Consider the following 6,941-nt stretch of genomic DNA (forward strand, 5'->3'; position numbering starts at 1 on the left):
TTACAGGCGTGAGCCACCTCGCCCGGCCAAAAAATAATTTCGAAAGCAAGTTGCAAGATACATATAGTATGACACCATTTATAGAGAGTTTGAAACCACGTAAACCAGTATATTATTTCTGGACACAAGTCTGTGGAGAATGGGCTAAAAATCTACTTGGACAGGTAGACAGCACATTGTGGATGCTGGATTCCTTAAGAGAGGGCCAGAGTGGGTGGGACCAGGAGAGGTGGCGGGAGGCTGCACACATTTGTAATTCATTCTTTTTTTTTTTTGAGATGGAGTTTCGCTGTGCTGCCCAGGCTGGAGTGCAGTGGTGCAATCTCGGCTTACTGCAGCCTCTGCCTCCTGGGTTCAAGCGATTCTCCTGCCTCAGCCTCCCAAGTAGCTAGGACTACAGGCACCCACCACCACACCCAGCTAATTTTTGTGTTTTTAGTAGAGACAGGGTTTCCCCATGTTTCCCAGCCTGGTCTTGAACTCCCGACCTCAGGTGATCTGCCTGCCTCAGCCTCCCAAAGTGCTGGGATTACAGGCATAAGCCACCACACCCAGCTTTTTCTTTAAAACAAAAATCAGGCCAGTGTATGGTGGTTCACGCCTATAATTCTAGCACTTTGGGAGACCGAGGAGGGAGGATTGCTTGAGGTAAGGAGCAGGAGTTCCAGACCAGCCTGGGCAATATAGCAACACCACCATCTATAACAAAAAATTAAAAAATAAAATTAGCAGGGTGTCCCTGTTGCTTAGGAGGCTGAGGTGGGAGAATCGCTTGAGTCCAAGAGTTTGAGGCTGCAGCGAGCCATGATCACGCCACTGCACTCCAGCCTGGGCGACAGCAAGACCCCGTCTCTACAGACAAAAGCAACAGTAAAAACCTGAAGGAAGACAGCAAATGACTGCATGAGCTGTGGCTAGGATTGTAGGCACAGAGGTGTTTAGTAAGCTTGTGTTCTGTACTTTTCTGAATGTTTGAAGTATTTCATTGCTTTAAAAAGCACCCATCTGTGGCTCTGCAGTGCCCTCTGGAGAAAGTCTGTCCCTTATCAAGGAGTTTAAAGCCCTATGTGGCCTACTCCCTTGTGACCTGTTCCAGCTTGACTCACCCTCCTCCTCCCCACCCAAGGAACTGTCTTGCCTCTTTCCTTCCTTCATTTCCTGTTTAGCACCCATTCCCTGAATGTCTGCCCTGTGCTGGGAGCTGGGGACACAGTGTGACTGAGACAGCCTCACCCCTGTCCTCCTGGGGTTTGTAGTCCAGTGAGGGACACAGATCTCTCCCCAGACAGGGATGACCCAGAGCAAACAGGGGTGAGGTGTGGGAACTCAGGGGCTGTGGGAGCCTGAGGGTCAGGGAGGACTTCCTGGAGGAGGGGGAATGGGTGCCCTGAAGTGACTCTGAGTCCTAAAGTCCTGACTGGAGCACGGAGAACAGGTGTCTACGGAGATGCTGAAACCTGGAGGCTCCTGGGGTAAGGAGGAGGCTATGGGACAGCACCAGTGAGGTGTGCAGCTGCCAGAGAGTGGTGGCTCACCCTTGTAGTCCCAGCACTTTGGGAGGATCACTTGAGGTCAGGAGTTCGAGACCAGCCTAGTCAACACGGTGAGACCCCGTCTCTACTAAAAATACAAAACTTAGCCGAGTGTGGTGGTGCACGCCTGTACTCCTAGCTACTCCAGAGGCTGAGGCAGGAGAATTGCTTGAACCTGGGAGGCGGAGCTTGCAGTGAGCCAAGGTCTTGCCACAGCACTCCAGCCTGGGTGATAGAGTGAGACTCCATTTCAAAAAAAAATAGAATATTCCAGATCATGAACATTGCTCTTTAGTGACAGGGCAGGGTTAGGGTAGGGAAAGGTTCTGAATGTGCAGGCACTGGAATCAGACAGGTCTAGGTGCAAATCCTGACTTTGTTCCTGAATCACTATGAGATGTTAGGCAGGTGCCTTCGCCTTTCTGAGCCTCGATTTCCTCATCAAAATGAGGACAATGAAAATCCCCACCATGGCCGGGCACCGTGGCTCATGTCTGTAATCCCAGCACTTTGGGAGACTGAGGCAGGCAGATCACTTGAGTCCAGGAGTTTGAGATCAGCCTGGGCAACACAGCAAGACCTCTGTCTCTACTAAAAATATGAAAAATTATCCAGGTGTAGTGTCATATGCCTGTAATCCCTGATACTCAGGAGACTGAGATGGGAGGATTGCTTAAGTCCAGGAGATGGAGGCTGCAGTGAGCTATGATCACACCATTGCACTCCAGCCTGGGCAACAGAGTGAGACCCTGTCTCAAGAAATAAAAACAACAGGCTGGGCATGGTGGCTCACGCCTGTAATCCCAGCACTTTGGAAAGCTGAGGCAGGTAGATCATCTGAGGTCGGAAGTTTGAGACCAGCCTGACCAACATGGTGAAACCTTGTCTCTACTAAAAATACAAAATTAGCCAGGTACGGTGGTGCATGCCTGTAATCCCAGCTATTCGAGAGGCTGAGGCAGGAGAATTGCTTGAACTAAGAGGCGGAGTTTGCAGTGAGCCGAGATCACATCATTGCACTCCAGCCTGGGCAACAAGAGTGAAACTGTGTCTCAAAAAAAAAAAAAAAAAAAAAAAAACAACCAAATATGTCCCCACCTCATAGCCTTGTGCAGATCAAGGGTTATTAAGTGTTCAGTCAAGTGTCTGATACGCAAACCCCAAAGTGCTCGGCACACAGAGGCACCATCATCCACGCCACCATTGCCATCAGCATCGCCCATGGTCATTATTTTCTTCCCCAGGTCCCCACCTGTTAAAATGCCTATCCTGAAGAATCTAGGAGTGTCAGACCCTAAGGTGCCCCGGGCAGGAACTCTGCCCCTGAGGTCCTCTCAGAACCCCTTTGAAGAAGTTTCAGGGCTGGAGGAAGAAGAGGCCGGGGAGCCGGGGTCGCTCCCCAATGGAGCATCTTGTCGCCGCCGCGCCACCCTGGAGAAGCTGGCAGGCCTGTCCCCCTTCCGGCTGGGCTGGGCCCCGGGCCGGCGGGCAGGCAGCCCTGGAGATGGGCAGCCCCGCTCTTTCTTGGGCCGAGTGCTGGTACCAGGGTTACGAAGGAGCTCGGCAGATTTTGGCCTCCTGGCCCGGCTGCAGGGGACCCGAGCCCATGGCGATGAGGAGGCAGCCGGGGAGGCCGCCCGGAGACTGGCCTTCCTGAGACTGGGGCGTGGGTCCAAGCCCCAGCGTGCGTCCCTGGCGGAGAGGGTGGTGCCTGCAGGCGAGGCAGCTCCAGAGCCCCCACCGAAGGTCCCGGAGCCCCCAAAGATGAAAGAGCCATTGTCAGGTGAGTCCGGGCCCTGGCCCAGAGCTGGGAGAATCCCAGTGCCCATGTCCTTCCCCAGCCCTGGTGGTCTCAGGCTCCATACTTAACCCCATCCCAGCCGCCACCTGGGACCCCAACCTCCAATTCACACGTCTAATGCACATGTCCCATCTCCATGATGGCTCCAGCCCACTACCACTTCCGTCCTAATTGCTGTCATCAACCTTCCTCTTGAGCGCCACCTGATCACACATGCTCACCCTCAATCTCTGCCGCCACCCCCTGCCGCCTGCAGCCCCACTCCTACATCTAACGCCACGAGAATCCCTGATTTCGGTCCCATCTCTCCCCCTTCCCTCTCTATCCCCCATCTATTTATTTATGTATTTAGTTCATTTTATTTTTATTTTTATTTTTATTTTTATTTTGAGACAGAGTCTCACTTTGTTGCCCAGGCTGGAGTGCAAGGGTGCAATCTCAGCTTACTGAAACTCTCCAGTTTAAGCACTTCTCCCACCTCGGCCTCCCGAGTAGCTGGGATTACAGACACCCACCATCATGTCTAGCTAATGTTTGTATTTTTTTAGAGACAGGGTTTCACCATGTTAACCAGGCTGGCCTCGAACTCCTGACCTCAAGTGACCTGCCTGCTTCGTCTTCCCAAAGCACTGGGATGACAGGTGTAAGCCACGGTGCCTGACCAATTTCTTTTTCTTTCTTTCTCTCTTTTTTTTTTTTTTTTTTGATGGAGTCTGACTCTGTCACCAGGCTGGAGTGTAGTCTCAGCTCACTGCAACCTCTCCCTCTTGGGTTCAAGTGATTCTCCTGCCTCAGCCTCCCTAGTAGCTGGGATCACAGGCACATGCCGCCATGCCTGGCTAATTTTTGTATTTTTAGTAGGTACCGGGTTTCACCATGTGGGCCAGGATGGTCTCGATCTCCTGACCTCGTGATCCTCCCTCCTTGGCCTCCTAAAGTGCTGGGATTGCAGGCATGAGCCACCACACACGGCCCAATTTCTCCTTTTTATGAGGACAGCACTCATACGAGGATTAGAGTCTACCTGTGAATTCATCTTAATTTGATTGCCTCGGTAAAGACCCTATTTCAAAATCAGGTGACATTCTGATGTACTGGGGTGAAGCGTTCACATAATTTTTTTCTGGGGGGGATATAATTCAATCCCTAACACCAGCCCATCTTCATCTTCAGCCCCCATTCCTACTCCAAGCCCCGGTCTCTTCCTCAGCAATGCCTTTTATGTTCTCACCCCACACGTATTCCAGCCCCATCATCAATCTCTATCTGAGACACACCCAAAACCTTCTCCTGCAGCTCGCCCTTTTCTTCAAATGCCATCTGTTTTTGGAGACAGGGTCTCACTCTAACTCCCAGGCTGGAGGCTAGCCTGCAGGGGTGCAATCATGGCTGTCTGCAGGCCTGACCTCCTGGGCTCAAGCAATCCTCCCACCTTAGCCTCCTCAGTAGTTGGGACTACAGGCACATGCCACCACATCTAGCTAATTTTTACATTTTTTGGAGGGATGGGGTCTCGCTGTGTTGCTCAGGTTGGTCTTGAACTCCTGGCCTCAAGCAATCCTCCTGCCTCAGCTTCCCAATGTGCTGGAATTACAGGTGTGAGCCACTGCGCCTGGCCCAAATGCCATAGTTAATGTCATTGTCTATGTCCAATACCACGGCAACCCCCAACTGGCCCAGTCCCGTTTCCTGTCCCATTCTTCCCCATGTCCACCTTCAGCCCTTTTTCACTCTTTTGGTCTCCTTTTAACCCCCAACCTCAGGCCCCTCTCACCCATTTCCCTCCAGTGACCTCCTTTTTTTTTTTCCGTTGAGACGGGGTCTCACTCTGTCGCCCAGGCTGGAGTCAATGGTACAATCTCGGCTCACTTCAACCACTGCTTCCTGGGTTCAAGCAATTCTCCTGTCTCAACCTCTCAAGTAGCTGGGATTATAGACATGCGCCACCACGCCTGGCTAATATTTTTTGTTTTTGTTTTTGTATTTATAATAGAGACGGGGTTTTGCCATGTTGGCCAGGCTGGTCTCGAGCTCCTGACCTTGGGTGATTCACCCATCTCAACCTCCCAAAGTGCTGGGATTATAGGCATGAGCCAATGCACCCAGTCAGCAACCTCCTTATTCAGCCCTATTCAAGTTCCTAGTCCTTCCTCAGCCCCAGTTTCTTTCTTTCTTTTTTTTTTTTTTTTTTTTTTTTTGAGATGGAGTCTCACTCTGTCACTCAGGCCGGAGTGCAGTGGCTCGATCTCGGCTCACTGCAACCTCCACCTCCCGGGTTCAAGCAATTCTCCTGCTTCAGCCTCCCAAGTAGCTGGGATTACAGGGGCCTGCCGCCACATCCAGCTAATTTTTGTATTTGTAGTAGAGACAGGGTTTCACCATTTTGAACAGGCTGGTCTTGAACTCCTCACCTTGGGATCCACCTGCCTCAGCCTCCCAAAGTGCTTGAACTACAGTCGTGAGCCACCGAGCCCGGCCCCCATTTCAACTCCAACTGCAAACCCAACCTTCTCTTCATCCCTGTCTATCTTCACCCCTATCCTGAGTCCCAATCCTAAACCCCCATCCCCAACCTCCATCTTCAATTCCATCCACGTTCCTATTCTCAAGCCCAACTCACTTCCACAATTCATCTTGAAACTCACATCAGTCTTGATGTCCTTTCTATCCTCAGCTGTCACCTACACTCCCCTCCCCCACCTCTCCAACCCCCATCCCTACCCAGACCCCACCGCCATTCTTGCCTCCTTCCCCATTTCTGTCCAGACTCCCACCCCACCTCATGCTAACCCTCAACTCCCGCATCCCAACCTCCACCTTCGCTCCATCCTCATCTCCAGCCCCATCCTCATCCCTGTCCCAATCCCCATCTTCATTCACCGACATCCCCAACCCTGCCTTTATTTCTGCTCTCTGAGCCTGCACCCTGCTCTTAGCCCTGAGGCCTGAGCTGCTCCAGGGCTGGGGACCTCAGGAGCGCCTTTTCTGTCCTCCGATGCCCTCCAGGTTCTGGCCAGAGGCTATTTCGGCCGCAGCTCCCAGGGGACTGGGAGGGCACTGGAGGGAGGTGAGGAGGGGGTGAATAGAGCCCCGCCTTCTGGAAACGGATGGGCAGAAATAGCGCTGGCCAGGAAATAGTTTCTCTGCCAGGGAGGAAGTGGAGGGGGGTGGAGGTGTTGAGGGTAGCCCTGGGCTGCCGGGACCCTCCTTCAGCCTCAGAGGCCTTCCAGCCCCACAACTCCCCTTTCTCCAGGCAGTGTGAACTCATCAGAGGGCCAGATCACCCCACAGCCATCCCCACCCCAAAAAGACCCCATCAATTGTCCCTTATCCTCTCCCAATCTCCAACCCCCCACCCTGCCCCTCCTGCTCCCACTGGCTGCGTCCATCCCTGTCCCCCTTACCTGGCTCCTCTCTCGACCCTCCCACCTCCTTCACCCCCTCCATTTCTCTGTCCCCCAACCTCCCCAGATACCTTCCTCAGATACATGCATTTTTCTTTTCTCTCTCTTTTAAGTTTTTATTTATTTTTTCTTGAGATGGAGTCTCGCTCAATATGTTGCCCAGGCTGGAGTGCAGCGGCGCAATCTTGGCTCACTGCAGCCTCT

Source organism: Sapajus apella, unplaced genomic scaffold (assembly GCF_009761245.1).
Source record: "Sapajus apella isolate SASKATOON/1434 unplaced genomic scaffold, GSC_monkey_1.0 scaffold130, whole genome shotgun sequence".
NCBI classification, from domain to species: domain Eukaryota; kingdom Metazoa; phylum Chordata; class Mammalia; order Primates; family Cebidae; genus Sapajus; species Sapajus apella.